Source organism: Lissotriton vulgaris, chromosome 2_1 (genome assembly GCF_964263255.1).
Source record: "Lissotriton vulgaris chromosome 2_1, aLisVul1.2, whole genome shotgun sequence".
NCBI lineage: Eukaryota > Metazoa > Chordata > Amphibia > Caudata > Salamandridae > Lissotriton > Lissotriton vulgaris.
Genome location: NC_141687.1, coordinates 1666688686 through 1666705314, shown reverse-complemented (window position 1 = coordinate 1666705314; position 16629 = coordinate 1666688686). Strand labels below are relative to the sequence as shown.

General features: G+C 49.8%; 1 protein-coding gene across 2 annotated transcripts in view; it reads right to left on the bottom strand.

Annotated features, from left to right (window-relative positions):
• KDF1 (keratinocyte differentiation factor 1) overlaps window positions 1-16629 on the bottom strand; it is a 172870-nt gene that overhangs the window by 133651 nt on the left and 22590 nt on the right. The gene's annotated exons all lie outside the window — the stretch shown is intronic.

The window sequence follows — 16629 nt, the reverse complement described above, 5'->3', positions numbered from 1 at the left end:
AAGGCCGGCAACCTTTTAGACCCCATCATTTCCAACCTTTCGACCATTTCGTATCAATCCTCATTACAGGTCCCCTGGTCGGATCATTTTATTGTAAATTTTTCTATCGAAATGGCCTCTTCTAACCCCCTCATGCCCACTCATCCCCTTAAAGACAGTAGGAATTGGAAACGCCTAGATGCAGACAAACTCAATCTGTGTCTTTCTAATTCCAAGCCTCCCCTGTCTATGAACCTGTCTACAGAGGAACTTCCTTCTATCAAACGCTGGTTGATTAATGCTCTGGACTCTTGTCTCCCTATGCAAAAGAACAAACGACATATTCTTCATCCACCGGCACCCTGGTTTACCGACGCTCTCCGCCTAGAAAAATCTAAATGCAAAAAACTGGAGCGCATATGGCGCTCCAATTATGATGCAGGTCAGAAAGCAGAATATAAGGCCGCTCTTAAAATCTACCATACGTCATGTGATAGTGCGAGAGCTTCCTTCGCGAACACCACGCTTCTTACAGCACAGAATAGACCCCAGGCTCTGTTCAAAATCGTGAAGGAGCTGTCAGGGGCTTCTGCTGCACCCAAGGCCCCCATTCTTGACACCCTCCAGTGTGAAGCTTTGGCCAACTTCTTCGTCGAAAAGATCGAGAAGATCTATGATACTTTCGACTCCTCTCCCGTTGTGTCCACTCATGTTGTCTTACCTGTAGATACCCCCCCAGTTGTTACATCCTTCTGTAGTACCCCCATGCCTCCCAAACTTCTTGCCTGGGATCCCATTTCCCTTCCGCTTTTAAAAAAGTATTTACAGGATATAAAATCTGGGTCTCCGCTCGACCCTATGCCCCCTCAAATCCTGAGTTCTTTGGATCCCTCCCTACTCATTATTTTGAAAGTCTTGAACGCCTCCCTTTCTGAAGCGATCGTGCCCGACGAATGGAAGCACGCTATGGTGGTCCCATTATTAAAAAAGACCAACTTAGACCCTAACAACCCCTCTAACTTCCGCCCTATTTCGTTGCTTTCATGTTTCTCTAAAATTTTGGAGAAACATGTCAATTCTTTGCTTAATCTTCACGTGGAGTCCTTTAACTTTCTTCATGGTTCACAATCCGGGTTCAGGGCTGGCTTCTCGACTGAAACCACTCTCCTTGGTGTGTCGGAATCCATCAGGCTGAAAGTGGACAACGGGGAGACGGTGGCACTCATTTTGCTTGACTTGAGTGCCGCATTCGACACCGTCTCCCATTCCATCTTGTTGTCCACCCTGAGAGAGGTGGGTGTCGATGGTGCTGCCCTGGCCTGGATCTCTAACTTTTTATCTAATCGCTCGTTTCAAGTTTTTTCCTCTACTTCCATCTCTTCTATCTTTCCCTCTAAGCACGGTGTCCCTCAGGGATCTATTCCTAGTCCTCTCTTTTTTAATTTATATGTGAGACCCCTTGCTTTTTTGGCGGAACAGGCAGGTCTCTCTATTTACTCCTACGCTGATGACACTCAGGTCATCTATTCTCTCTCCACCAACAAACATCTCCCTTTCTCTTCTCTCCAAACTGGACCAAAGCAGATTGCGGCATGGATGTTGGAGCATAAACTAAAACTAAACGGGGAGAAAACAGAACTGCTCCTGTTTGGCTCCCTCACCTCGCTCTGGGGCCCACATCATTGGCCACCGGAGATGGGCACTCCTCCCATTCCAACCTCATCTGCCCGTAACCTCGGGGTCCTCCTGGACAATCAATTGTCTTTCAGGCAGCATGTCGTGAAAGTCTCTGCCACCTGTACTACCATCATCAGGTGGCTTAGGAAAATCTCATGGATGCTGCCGGCTGACACCTTGAAATCTGTAGTCCAGGCTCTTGTCATCTCACGCCTGGACTACGGCAACATCTTACTTCTAGGTGCCTGTAAGGAGGTCACTAAGAAGTACCAGGTAGTACAAAATATGGCGGTCCGCCTGATTTGCAATCTACCCGCCAGATCCTCAGCCTCTTCCCACCTGCGTAACCTACATTGGCTACGGATTGAGAGCAGGGTTAAATTCAAGGCTTTATGTTTTATGCATAAAATCCTGACAGGAAAAGCCCCTCCCTATCTATCTGTTTTGGTGCAGCAATATCTTCCACCTCGTACACTTAGGTCCTCCACCCAGAATAAGCTCAGGATCCCACGCATCAAGAGAGCAAAAATGGGTGGTCGCTCTTTTGCTCTGCTGGCGCCTTCTCTTTGGAACTCTCTACCCCCCCCCTCTGCGCTCCGAAATGTGCCTCCTTACCTTCCGTAAGGGAATCAAAACCTGGCTTTTTAATATGTAAGTTCGTTGATTTCCTTCCCTTCTCATCTTTAATATTGTTTCACACCCATAGCGCCGGGAAACCTACGGGTAGCTGAGCGCTCAAGAAATGCAATAATAAATAAATAAATAAATAAATAAATAAGGTGGGGATTTGTGTACCCACTGCACTGCCTCCGAGAGCTTCAAAGGGATCTGCTTCACACTTCACGGCCACCGTGACTCACATTTCTCCTTCCTTCGTGCCCAGCCCCCCTCCCAGCGCTGCCTTGTTTTCCATAAAGAAGGAAGGGACAAGGGAGAGACGTGAGTAGGAAAAAAGATGACAGAAATTAAGACTTAGTTCAAGCATCCGACTAGCTACTAAAATGCCATTGTTGTAACAGCCACGTACAGAAATTAAACCATTTAAACGGGAATATTTATCCCGGAGAAGGCGCATATCTGGTATTTGATCACATCGTGATTTCTTGTGAGAATAACCGAAAACCATTCTACTTTGAATTGTCGGCCTTAGTTAAGATAACAAAATAAATAACTAACAAAAAAAAAACGTGCGACTCGCCAACACTGTGACTGTGTCCATGTTGATATGACACCATTCCACTTCCAGGGGTCTCGCCTGTATTACCCCATCTAATTGTATGCTTTTTCTTTGGTTTGTTCTGACATTTAAGTGAGCGGCAGTGCCGTATACATTTCTTCAAAAACAGAACGTCCAAAATGGACGTGTGCACCGAGAGCGATATGGGGAAAGCAATGCCGGGCTCCATAGCAGTGAGTGCTGCATTTACTACCGCATTTCTGCAATAGCTGAAGGTCTGGTTCCTCCTCGCAGGGAGGGGCTCTCAGCCCATCAGTCACTCCCTCCACCCTACAATATGTCCTGTTTTTCGTGCCAAGAAAAGCGATTTCGTGAAAAGCGGCAGGCCAGCGTGTAGGTGCAAACGTGATGTGTGCTGCAGACTGAGCTGCACTGATAAAGGGACGCTTCAGTGGCCATTTGTAAATCAAATGTCTGCAGTTAATACTAAAGCTGGTTCGGGTGGTGTGGTTATTTTTTATGTGTGGGAGAGCAACCTTTATCTAAACTGTTATTTAGAAATGGTACATTTTGTAGGTATTTGCTGTTTCTTTGCAGACTCACCATCACACCCCCTTTCACCCTCACTCACCCTCCCACCCACCCTCACCCTCACCCACACTCACCCTCCCACCCACCCTCACCCACCCACCCTCACCCTCCCTCCCCCACCCTCCCTCCCTCACCCACCCTCCCTCACCCACCCTCCCTCACCCACCCTCCCTCACCCACCCTCCCTCACCCACCCTCCCTCACCCACCCTCCCTCACCCACCCTCCCTCACCCACCCTCACCCACCCTCCCTCACCCACCCACCCACCCTCACCCACCCTCACCCACCCTCACCCACCCTCACCCACCCACCCTCCCTCACTCACCCTCCCTCCCTCCCTCACCCACCCTCCCTCACCCACCCTCCCTCCCTCACCCATCCTCCCTCACCCACCCTCCCTCACCCACCCTCACACACCCACCCTCACACACCCTCACACACCCTCACCCGCCCTCACACACCCACCCTCACCCACCCTCCCTCACCCTCACCTACCCTCCCTCACCCACCCTCCCTCACCCTCACCCTCACCCACCCTCCCCCCTCACCCACCCTAACACACCCTCACTCACTCACCCACCCTCCCCCCTCACCCACCCTAACACACCCTCACCCACTCACTCACCCTCCCTCACCCACCCTCACCCACCCTAACACACCCTCACTCAACCTCACACCCTCACCCCCCCACACCCTCACCCCCCCACACCCTCACCCCCCCACACCCTCACCCCCCCACACCCTCACCCCCCCACACCCTCACCCCCCACATCCTCACCCCCCACATCCTCACCCCCCCACACCCTCACCCCCCCACACCCTCACCCCCCACCCCCCCACACCCTCACCCCCCCACACCCTCACCCCCCACCCTCACTCACCCTCACTCACTCACCTACCCTCACTCAACCTCACTCACCCACCCTCACCCACCCTCACCCACCCTCACTCACCCTCACTCACCCTCACTCACTCACCCTCACTCACTCACCCTCACTCACTCACCCTCACTCACCCACCCTCACTCACCCACCCTCACTCACACACCCTCACTCACCCTCCCTCACCCTCACCCTGACTCACCCTGACTCACCCTCTCACCCTCCCAACCCTCTCACCCTCCCAACCCTCTCACCCTCCCAACCCTCTCACCCTCCCAACCCTCTCACCCTCCCAACCCTCTCACCCTCACAGACCCCTCACTCACCCTTACTCACTCACCCTCATACACCCTCATCAGCATGGCATAACAACACAGCATGGCATAACAAAAAAAGCATAGGATACACAACCTTACAACCCTCTCACCCTCGCTCTAACACACTCACCCTCACTCACCCACCCACCCTCACCCACCCACCCTCACCCACCCTTACTCACCCATAGCATAACAAAACAAAGCATAGGATAGGAAAACATACCATAGCATAACAAAGCATAGCATAACAAAACACAACAAAACATACCATAGCATAACAAAACAAAGCATAGCAAAACAAAACATAGAATAGTATAAAAAAGCATAGCATAGCAAAACAAAACATAGAATAGTATAAAAAAGCATAGCATAGCAAAACAAAACATAGAATAGTATAAAAAAAGCATAGCATTGCAAAACACAACAAAGCATAGCAAAACAAAGCATAGCAAAACAAAGCATAGCAAAACAAAGCATAGCAAAACAAAGCATAGCAAAACAAAGCATAGCAAAACAAAGCATAGCAAAACAAAGCATAGCAAAACAAAGCATAGCAAAACAAAGCATAGCAAAACACAACAAACCATAGCATACATAGCAATACATAGCAAAACACAACAAACCATAGCATACATAACAAAACATAGCATAGCATAAAAAAACACAACATAGCATAAGAAAACAAAGCTTAGCATAGCATAACAAAACATAGCATAACAAAACATAGCATAACAAAACATAGCATAACAAAACATAGCATAACAAAACATAGCATAACAAAACATAGCATAACAAAACATAGCATAACAAAACATAGCATAACAAAACATAGCATAGCATAACAAAGCATAGCATAACAAAGCATAGCATAACAAAGCATAGCATAACAAAGCATAGCATAACAAAGCATAGCATAACAAAGCATAGCATAACAAAGCACAGCATAACAAAGCACAGCATAACAAAGCACAGCATAACAAAGCACAGCATAACAAAGCACAGCATAACAAAGCATAGCATAACAAAGCATAGCATAACAAGGCATAGCATAACATAGCATAACAAAGCATAGCATAACAAAGCACAGCATTACAAAGCACAGCATAACAAAGCACAGCATAACAAAGCACAGCATAACAAAGCATAGCATAACAAAACATCTCATAACAAAATATCTCATAACAAAGCATAGCAAAACACAACAAAGCATAGCCTAGCAAAACACAACAAAGCATAGCATAACAAAACACAACAAAACATAGCATAACAAAACATAACAAAACATAATAGCATAGCAAAACACAGCATAGCATACCAAACACAGCAAAACATAGCATAGCATAACAAATCATAGCATAGCAAAACAAAGCATAGCATAATAAAACACAACAAAACATAGCATAGCATAACAAAGCATAGCAGAGAAAAACATAGCATAGCAAAACATAGCATAGCAAAACATAGCATAGCAAAACATAGCATAGCAAAACATAGCATAGCAAAACATAGCATAGCAAAACATAGCATAGCAAAACATAGCATAGCAAAACAGCATAGCATAACAAAACAGCATAGCATAACAAAACAGCATAGCATAACAAAACAGCATAGCATAACAAAACAGCATAGCATAACAAAACAGCATAGCATAACAAAACATAGGATAGCAAAACAAAACATAGCATAGCATACAGCATCACTCAGCACCACCACAGCATCACTCTGTGGCACCACAACATCACTGAGCTCCACCACAGCATCAATCTGTGCAACTATTCAACAACAACTGGTTCAAATATGTTATCTCAATGTTTCAAGCTTTATTACAAATGTAAGAAAAAGATGTTAATATTTGACATATGTTCTTGGATTTTCGTCACAATAAAATACACTGAACATAATCTTCACAAACGTTATTTACAAAAGTTTAAGCTATTGCCATTATAAATTACAATAACTTTTATTTAAGTATTAATTATTAAAAAAAATATAAACGATTGTTATTTGTAATATCAATACATGTAAGTCACGTAAATACAACACATTGCATTACAAATGCTATAGGTGTCACATTTGCGAAAGTTATAACTATTGGCATGGTTTATGACAAAGCTATTAATTACGCTATTTTCAAAAACAAAACCTAAATAAAAAAATGTGTCATTTACAATACCAATAGCTCAAACTTTCCTAATACGAGACCTATTGCATTGCAAATGCTTGTTCTTACAGTACTTTTCTACCACGCTGGCCGATCGGGCCAAGAGTCCACCGGAGCGTGAGAGAGGAAGTCCACATTGGAGCGACCCAGAAGGTAATACTGAAAGGACTGGAGGGCCTACTTAATGGCAGAGGCGAGGCTAAAAAGTTTGGCCAGCAGCCAACTCAGCTTAACCAGATTGGTGTCATCCCATGTGCTGATGTCAACCGGTGCGGTCCGCACCCCCCTAGTGACACTGGATTTACATCCTAAATAGCTGCTGTTTGATGTGTTCACACAAAGCAGTAGCATGGCTTTTTCATTTTTCGCATTTAGTGGCTCTCCGTTCCTTCTGCAATCGCGGCGGCTGGGTCACTTCACGACGCTCCTCCCAATGCCGGGCCCCGGGGGAAGCAAAGTCGCAGACTAGTCTTCCCCCTGGGTCATTCGCGCATTGATAGGTCAGGTAGGGGAAGGGGAGGAGTTAGGGGGTGGGTATTTAGGCGCAGGGGAGGAAGGGAACTTCCTCTTCCTGCGCCTGGCACCATTGGGAGGGAGCAGAAAAGAGAGGTTAGTTAATGCGATTCGTAGGCAGCTTAGCTTAGGAAGGAGGTTAGTGTGTGTGCTTTGGCAGCCAGTTTAGCGCATTTGGTTCTTTTGGAGCGGTTAGATCGGCTTCGGGGGCTGTTGTTCGGCAGCCGTTCTTTTTCGACGCCAGAAGCGTGACAGTTGGCAGGATGTCGGGCGTCTCTGCAGAGGAGGTGCGGGAGGCCTTGCTGTTGCTTGCGAGGGCCGGGTGGGAGGACCTTCTCCAGCTGGGGGTTCTGGGACAGGCGTGGGTGGGGGCCACCAGGGGCACACGCGCTGCCTCGGCGGGGGTCAAGGCTGCGGTCGTGGCCTGTCAAGAGGACGAGCCCGACGTGCAGGGGTTTGCCAGCGATCGGAGGGGGAGGCGGAGCGCCCAGGGACCCGGCGAGGGGCAGGAAGCGGAAGAGCCTGCCCCCGCGGGCCTTCCCTCCGATCGAGTTTCTTCCTGGGGCCTCGGGGGCTGCCGTGAAGGCCGCGCCCCAGGCCCTGGGGCCTGTGCATGTGCCGGCTGGTGCTGCACAGGGAGAGGGGCGGGAGGACATCCTTGCTAGGCCCTCTTTGGCGGAGGAGGCCTCTGGTGAGCATGTGGCCTCCGGTTTGGACGGCCAGATTTCTCTCCCCACTCTGAGCACTGCCCTGTCTGGGGACCCTGTGAGGGAGGAAGAGGGGCAGAACGAGGAGGCCCCCCATCGACCTGTCCATTTGTTCCAGGGCAGGCACCCCGGCCCCGGCGAGGCAGGTGTCGGTGGGGGACCTGGGGGGCCGAGGTGGGCCTGCCGCCCTGGTTCCCGGGGGTGGAGGGCCAGGTTGGGTCCCTGGGTTCCCGCAGGTGGTTTTTTTCCGCCCAGGGGCTGAATTTTTCGGCTACTGCCCGCCCCCGCAGATTTGGGGCGCCACTTCCTGGGAAGATAGAGCCAGGGGGGAGAGGATCCTGGAACAGATTCAGGAGGTGAGGTGGGCCGAACAGACTAGGGCCAGAGTAGAGGCCGTGTGGGGCCACGAGGTTGAAGGCCCTCCCACCCAGACCTCTGAGGAGGAAAGGGAAGCGGAGCTGGAGGAAGAGCTGAGGAGAGTTAGGGCCAAGAAGTCAGGGTAGGAGCAGGGGGTCATGGCAGGTGTAGGGACGGCCAGGACAGGGTTGAGGCCCGATGGTGCTGGGGCCCGCTCAGGTTGGAGCGAACTGAGGGGTGGGAGGGGATCCAAGCCGGCGGCTGTCGGCAGAGCCCGGGGGTGCCTGGCGGGGCGCAAGACGGCTCCGAGACGCAGGACAGAAGCAGCAGGGCAGTCCGCGGCAGCTGTCCCTCCACGGAGGGCTCGGGCTCCTGCGGCGCGTGGGGCATCTGGCATGCGTGTGCGGAGTGGTGTGCAGAAAGGTGTGAAGAGGGCTGTGAAGGAGGTGGATAACGTGCGTGTGGATCTGGAACCGGTGCTTGAGTTGGATTATGGTGCGGAGAGTGATGAACTGGAAGACGGGGAGGTGCGGGATGACTTGGAAGGCTTAGGAGGCGCAGCGGACAATGGCGACCTTGGTGTTTTACAGGACACGGCGGCGACGAGGACCAAGGCCGGGACAGCGGCGGTCCAGGTGACGGAGCCCAGAGGACGGCCCCGGGAGCGGACCTCGGCACTCACAGGTGAGGGAGCCTGGTGGGCGGCCTGGGAAGACGTTCCCCGGGGGGGGGGAGGGGCGGAAGAGGACGTGCAGGTCGGTGGGTGTGGGTAATGGGTCGGTGCGGGAGGCGGCGAAGCCATCGGGCGATCCACCCGAGGATGGTAAGAAGGTGGCTGGTAAGTCGGTGACGTTGGGAGTGCAGACGGACAAAGGGGACAGTAAAGAGGAAAAGGGGGTGAAGGTGCCTAAGAAGCTGCCATATATGGGGCTGGCGATGCCATTGGGTTCGCATCTCTCGGAGAAACTCGAGGATCGGATCTGGAAACATGAGTTTGTGGATGTCTTTCCACGTGGACAACATGACGGTGGTGGAGCTGGTGAATCATCAGAGGGCAAGGGACCTGAGAGTGTTGCGGCTGTTGCGGAGGTTCATGTTGGCGTTTCTGCGGTTGAATGTGGTGTTTCGGGCTAAGCATGTCCCTGAGGCGAATAATGACATTGCGGATGCTTTGTCTCGTTCGCAGTGGCAGCGGTTTCGACACCTGGCACCGGGAGCGGATACATGCAAGACCGAGCTGCCGGCCGGCATCTGGGCCTTGGGGGAGTGAGAATGATTGGACTGGTGGAGGGTTCGCTGGCAGAGACCACAAGGAGGACTTATCGTTTGGCATGGTCTGAATTTAGTGCTTTCAGGGGCTGGACGGTGAATGGCGTCGTGGGTGTGGAGTCGGCAGTGGAACAAGGGCTAAGAGGTTATGTGTTGGATTGTATGGATCGGGGTTTGACTGCGGCTAAGATCTCTGGTAAATTGGCAGGGATATCGTTCTACTGTGTTTTGTATCTGGGCTTTGACCCGACCAAGGATGTGATACTGAGCAGAATGTTGCGGGGCTGGGGCAGGGAGCAGGCTGAGGGAGGCGGTAACGTTAGAGTTGTTGGTCCAGCTGGTTGGGGTGTTGCCGGAATGTTGTTATGACTTGGTTGAGGTTGGCCTTTTCCGCTTGTGCGAGGGAGGGAATGTTTATGTGAGTGCAGTGGTAGGGTAGTGAGTGATGTTTAAAAAGTGCCTGGCTCGTGGGGTGTAACAAAAACTTTATTTGACCCCCGGGCTGGTACTAATAAAATGGTGAAAAAGGAGGTAATGCCGTAACCTATGTGCGCCACCTCCTATGTGTGTGTCAACATGTTTCGGTGTAAAAACACCTTCTTCAGGACTGGGGTACACAAATCCCCACCTTACTCACGTTGCTCTACTTTTTCAGAATGTATATACTAAAAAAGTGAAATTTACAAGTGCAGGTGATACAATGTACCTACTGGATAACCGCTATTTAGCTGACTGTTTTGTCAAGAGTCTACTACTCCCTGAGACCGTAAGAACGTAGGGGTCCCTCGCGCTTCCTTGCTGCGAGTCTATGAGGAGAATCCCTCTTCGCTGCCCCTTACGCCCGCTCTGTTGACGGATATACATTCTGAAAAAGTAGAGAAACTTGTAACCGAAGCTCTGTGGCAGAGGGCAGAGGTTTTGCGCGTTGAGCGCTGTGAAGCTTTATTATTCTTTTAAAAAATCTTGTTTTGTTGGCCTCTCTGCTGCTGAGTGCTAGCAGCCTTAATTCCATTTCTCCCGCTGATTACAAGCGGTGAGTGGCACTTTTGTTGTTTTTAACCTCCTACCCCACCCCGCCCTCTTGATTCCTCCCACCCCGGCGTCATTGCCTATTTAGACGGGCCTTATGCGTCTGCGCAGCGGACGTGCGCAGCGGGCGCGACGGAGGCGAGCCGGAGTCGCACCAGAGTCAAGCCCGTCTGCGCCCGTCCGCGACAGGACGGGCACAGGGCTCAGTCCCGATGCCCCAAACAGTGTCACGTATTCCCGATCTGCTTTACTACGGTTGAGGGGACCCCCTTGTACTTCTCACCTTGTATTTAATTGTCACAATATTCCAACCTCCTGTCCCTCTTGTAATATTTTATTGGACTCCTGCCCCTCGCGGTTAGACTCTATGTCTTCCACCTTTTGGAACCCTGCCTCCTCGTGCAGTTCTCCCCCTTCCAAATTACCCAACTCCGGCCCCTTTTTCAAATTTATTAGCAGTAACTGTCGTTCTCTCGTAAAACATAAAAGAGACATTTTCGATCTTTTACAGACGGTTAGTCCAGCTGCCATGTTTCTGACGGAAACATGGCTAAATGATAGCTCTGGCCCTGACATCGCCATGGCTCTCCCCAATGATTACACCTATGTTGGGCGAAACCGGCCTCTTAAAGAGGGTGGGGGAATTGCCACCATTTTTAGGAGAGAATTCTCCTGCAAATGGGAAGACCTTGAGTTCCCCAACTGTGAAGCTGGTCTATTTAAGCTATCACTTACTCCACATTTCACTCTGACCGGCACATTGATCTATCGCCCCCCTGGTGCAGCGAGTAACTGGGCTTCCTCCCTCCCAGATCTTGTTGCTCCACTTTTGGCTCAATCCAATAATTTTATGGTCATTGGAGACCTTAACATTCATTTCAACTCTGCTTCGTGTGCCATTTCCACACGTCTTTTACAGGATCTGGCAGCTTTAGATCTTCATCTCCACAACTCTGACCCTACTCATAAGGCCGGCAACCTTTTAGACCCCATCATTTCCAACCTTTCGACCATTTCGTATCAATCCTCATTACAGGTCCCCTGGTCGGATCATTTTATTGTAAATTTTTCTATCGAAATGGCCTCTTCTAACCCCCTCATGCCCACTCATCCCCTTAAAGACAGTAGGAATTGGAAACGCCTAGATGCAGACAAACTCAATCTGTGGCTTTCTAATTCCAAGCCTCCCCTGTCTATGAACCTGTCTACAGAGGAACTTCCTTCTATCAAACGCTGGTTGATTAATGCTCTGGACTCTTGTCTCCCTATGCAAAAGAACAAACGACATATTCTTCATCCACCGGCACCCTGGTTTACTGACGCTCTCCGCCTAGAAAAATCTAAATGCAAAAAACTGGAGCGCATATGGCGCTCCAATTATGATGCAGGTCAGAAAGCAGAATATAAGGCCGCTCTTAAAATCTACCATACGTCATGTGATAGTGCGAGAGCTTCCTTCGCGAACACCACGCTTCTTACAGCACAGAAAAGACCCCAGGCTCTGTTCAAAATCGTGAAGGAGCTGTCAGGGGCTTCTGCTGCACCCAAGGCCCCCATTCTTGACACCCTCCAGTGTGAAGCTTTGGCCAACTTCTTCGTCGAAAAGATCGAGAAGATCTATGATACTTTTGACTCCTCTCCCTTTGTGTCCACTCATGTTGTCTTACCTGTAGATACCCCCCCAGTTGTTACATCCTTCTGGAGTACCCCCATGCCTCCCAAACTTCTTGCCTGGGATCCCATTTCCCTTCCGCTTTTAAAAAAGTATTTACAGGATATAAAATCTGGGTCTCCGCTCGACCCTATGCCCCCTCAAATCCTGAGTTCTTTGGATCCCTCCCTACTCATTATTTTGAAAGTCTTGAACGCCTCCCTTTCTGAAGCGATCGTGCCCGACGAATGGAAGCACGCTATGGTGGTCCCATTATTAAAAAAGACCAACTTAGACCCTAACAACCCCTCTAACTTCCGCCCTATTTCGTTGCTTTCATGTTTCTCTAAAATTTTGGAGAAACATGTCAATTCTTTGCTTAATCTTCACGTGGAGTCCTTTAACTTTCTTCATGGTTCACAATCCGGGTTCAGGGCTGGCTTCTCGACTGAAACCACTCTCCTTGGTGTGTCGGAATCCATCAGGCTGAAAGTGGACAACGGGGAGACGGTGGCACTCATTTTGCTTGACTTGAGTGCCGCATTCGACACCGTCTCCCATTCCATCTTGTTGTCCACCCGAGAGGTGGGTGTCGATGGTGCTGCCCTGGCCTGGATCTCTAACTTTTTATCTAATCGCTCGTTTCAAGTTTTTTCCTCTACTTCCATCTCTTCTATCTTTCCCTCTAAGCACGGTGTCCCTCAGGGATCTATTCTTAGTCCTCTCTTTTTTAATTTATATGTGAGACCCCTTGCTTTTTTGGCGGAACAGGCAGGTCTCTCTATTTACTCCTACGCTGATGACACTCAGGTCATCTATTCTCTCTCCACCAACAAACATCTCCCTTTCTCTTCTCTCCAAACTGGACCAAAGCAGATTGCGGCATGGATGTTGGAGCATAAACTAAAACTAAACGGGGAGAAAACAGAACTGCTCCTGTTTGGCTCCCTCACATCGCTCTGGGGCCCACATCATTGGCCACCGGAGATGGGCACTCCTCCCATTCCAACCTCATCTGCCCGTAACCTCGGGGTCCTCCTGGACAATCAATTGTCTTTCAGGCAGCATGTCGTGAAAGTCTCTGCCACCTGTACTACCATCATCAGGTGGCTTAGGAAAATCTCATGGATGCTGCCGGCTGACACCTTGAAATCTGTAGTCCAGGCTCTTGTCATCTCACGCCTGGACTACGGCAACATCTTACTTCTAGGTGCCTGTAAGGAGGTCACTAAGAAGTACCAGGTAGTACAAAATATGGCGGTCCGCCTGATTTGCAATCTACCCGCCAGATCCTCAGCCTCTTCCCACCTGCGTAACCTACATTGGCTACGGATTGAGAGCAGGGTTAAATTCAAGGCTTTATGTTTTATGCATAAAATCCTGACAGGAAAAGCCCCTCCCTATCTATCTGTTTTGGTGCAGCAATATCTTCCACCTCGTACACTTAGGTCCTCCACCCAGAATAAGCTCAGGATCCCACGCATCAAGAGAGCAAAAATGGGTGGTCGCTCTTTTGCTCTGCTGGCGCCTTCTCTTTGGAACTCTCTACGCCCCCCCCCCTCTGCGCTCCGAAATGTGCCTCCTTACCTTCCGTAAGGGAATCAAAACCTGGCTTTTTAATATGTAAGTTCGTTGATTTCCTTCCCTTCTCATCTTTAATATTGTTTCACACCCATAGCGCCGGGAAACCTACGGGTAGCTGAGCGCTCAAGAAATGCAATAATAAATAAATAAATAAATAAATAAATAAATAAATACGGTGGGGATTTGTGTACCCACTGCACTGACATAAAAATTCCCTCACTCGCACCACGCATAGCCACCATAAGTGCTCCCACGCAACCGTAGGTCGCAGCACGCCGCATCCCGTAAGGGGTTGCGAGGACCCCGATGATGAAGCATGACACCAAGGGGCCTGTTGGTGTGTGAGGGGTACCAAAAACAACCAGGGTGTTCCCAACCATCGTAGGGACACTTTCTCTCCCCCCCTTATTCTAATAGATTCTTTTTGTTTAAGAAACTAGCCTAGGGAGAACGAATCCATTGAAGATTATTCTCTCCCTCCCCCCTTTTTGTTAACATTTTGTGTTCCATGATTGAGCTTTAGGTCACACACATGACGACTTTACATTGAGATGGAGGGGTGGGACGGGAGGCTATAGGATTATATCCGACAGAGAGCTTGCTTATTGTCGGCTACCTTCGCCCTCGTGTGAATCCCACGGAGTTTGGACAAAGGTTATGTTTGACTTCCCAAAATTTTTTGGGGGGGGATTGGGTGGCTGGGGTGGTTTTGATGGGGAGTGGGGTTGATCGCGGCCTAGTTGGGGATGGGCAGGCGTGGGTGGGGGTTGGAGGGGCGGTGTTGTAAAGATTTGCTGGGATGCAGAGGGGAATATTTGCAGTTGGAGGGTGTTTATTGCAAGTTACCACACATGACTAAGGCACGATGTTGGGATGTTTGTTCAGACATTCTTGCTGACACACGTACACAAACTACTAAAGATAGGATGACCGCACCTAGAGACAATTTGACGTTACTAACTTGGAATGTTCGGGGTCTTAATGACCATAGAAAGTTCCGGAAGGTTCTGCAATACTTTGCGAGACATGGTGTTGATGTTGCATTGCTACAGGAGACACATTTACACCCAGACAGCTACATACTTCGCTATGGGTAATATACATGCTGCTGGGTTAACATCACACTCTAGGGGAGTGCTTACGTGGGTCAACCCGAAGTCACTCTTGAAGATAACGCCACTGGACGCTACACGATTACGAGGTGCTGCGGTAAGGGTTTGCAGCTCTGCATAGTGAATACCTATGGTCCTAATTATGATCACACAGACTTCTACTTAGAGCTGGCGATCAAGGTCACGGCTCACTCGGGAGGAGATATACTCTGGGGGGCTGATTTTAACATGACCATGCAAACACACATTGACAGGTCAGATGGCCCCGAACGCCGACCATCGGCTTCTGCTAGAATGCTGGAGACACAAATGATTAGGCTGGACTTATGCGACGTGTGGAGGCACAGACACCCTACCCAAGGGGGTTATACACATTACTCAGCCCCACATGACATCCACACTAGAATAGACTATTGGCTTGTCACTATACACCTAACTCAGGCGATTCAGAAATGCACTATACTACTGCGTACATATTCAGACCATTCACCTATATTGCTACTGATAGCTGCGACGAGGTGGCGTATCCCGCCGTTTGCCTGGCGCTTCCCCCATACTCTTTGTTAGATGCCTCTTTCAGATAGGAGCTGGAGGCGGCCATTGAGTTATTCTTTGACACAAATGTGGGCTCTGTGGATTCTTTTCAGGCTATATGGGAGACGTTCAAGGTGTACATCAGGGGATAGCTATCACAAAACATTCACGAGTCCTCAAGTCGATCAGGGGCAGGCGGAGGCAAACTTGCGGAATTAGAGCATAAGCGTTTGCACAATAGTAATGACTCTTGCATGGGAATTAGAACTAACTCTACAGGAATACCACGAGGAGGCTGACTCAGAGGTCAAGCACTAAGGAAAGTATGCGATAGCTAGATCGTACGGCTAGGGGGAGCGAACCGGCGCGGTACTAGCGCAATTGGCTAAGAGAAGCAGAGGTAGAATGACGACACCCGAAATTAGGTCACCAACGACTGGTGAGCCGCTTTCGGACGCACAAGTTGCGGAGTGTTTTAGGGAGTATTATACAACACTATATGCCTCGCGAGGCCCCGCTCCAGAGGAACGAATACTCGATTATCTAACTCATATAGAGCTTCCCTGGCTTTCAAACATACACCGCGAGTTCTTGGTGCGCCCGATCGAACGGGAGGAAATAGTGTGGGCACTGTCAGCGATGAAGGCTGGTGGCGCGCCGGGAAGCAACGGTTTACCTGTTGCCTTTTACAAGGCATACTCCGAGCTACTGATACCCCATCTGCTAACCCTTTGAGAGGATATGGCAGATACAGGCACTATGCTAACCCTTTGAGAGGATATGGCCGATACAGGCACTATGCCTACTATGTGAGAGGCAATACTGGTTGCTATTCTCAAAAAAGGAAAGGACCCGGGGGACTGTGTTTCGTAACCCCCCTCTGTCGCTATTAAACGTAGACGCGAAGATCTTCGCTAAGTTGATCTCCAACCGCCTCAGCTCCATGGTGACTTCATTAGTGGCCCCAGAACAGGCTGGATTTGTCCCCACCTGTAATCTTACGTACCACTTGCGGATGGTCTTCGCGGCGTTCCCTGCAATTGCGGTCTTCCTCAATATGGAAAAGGCCTGTCGAATGGCCTTTCCTGA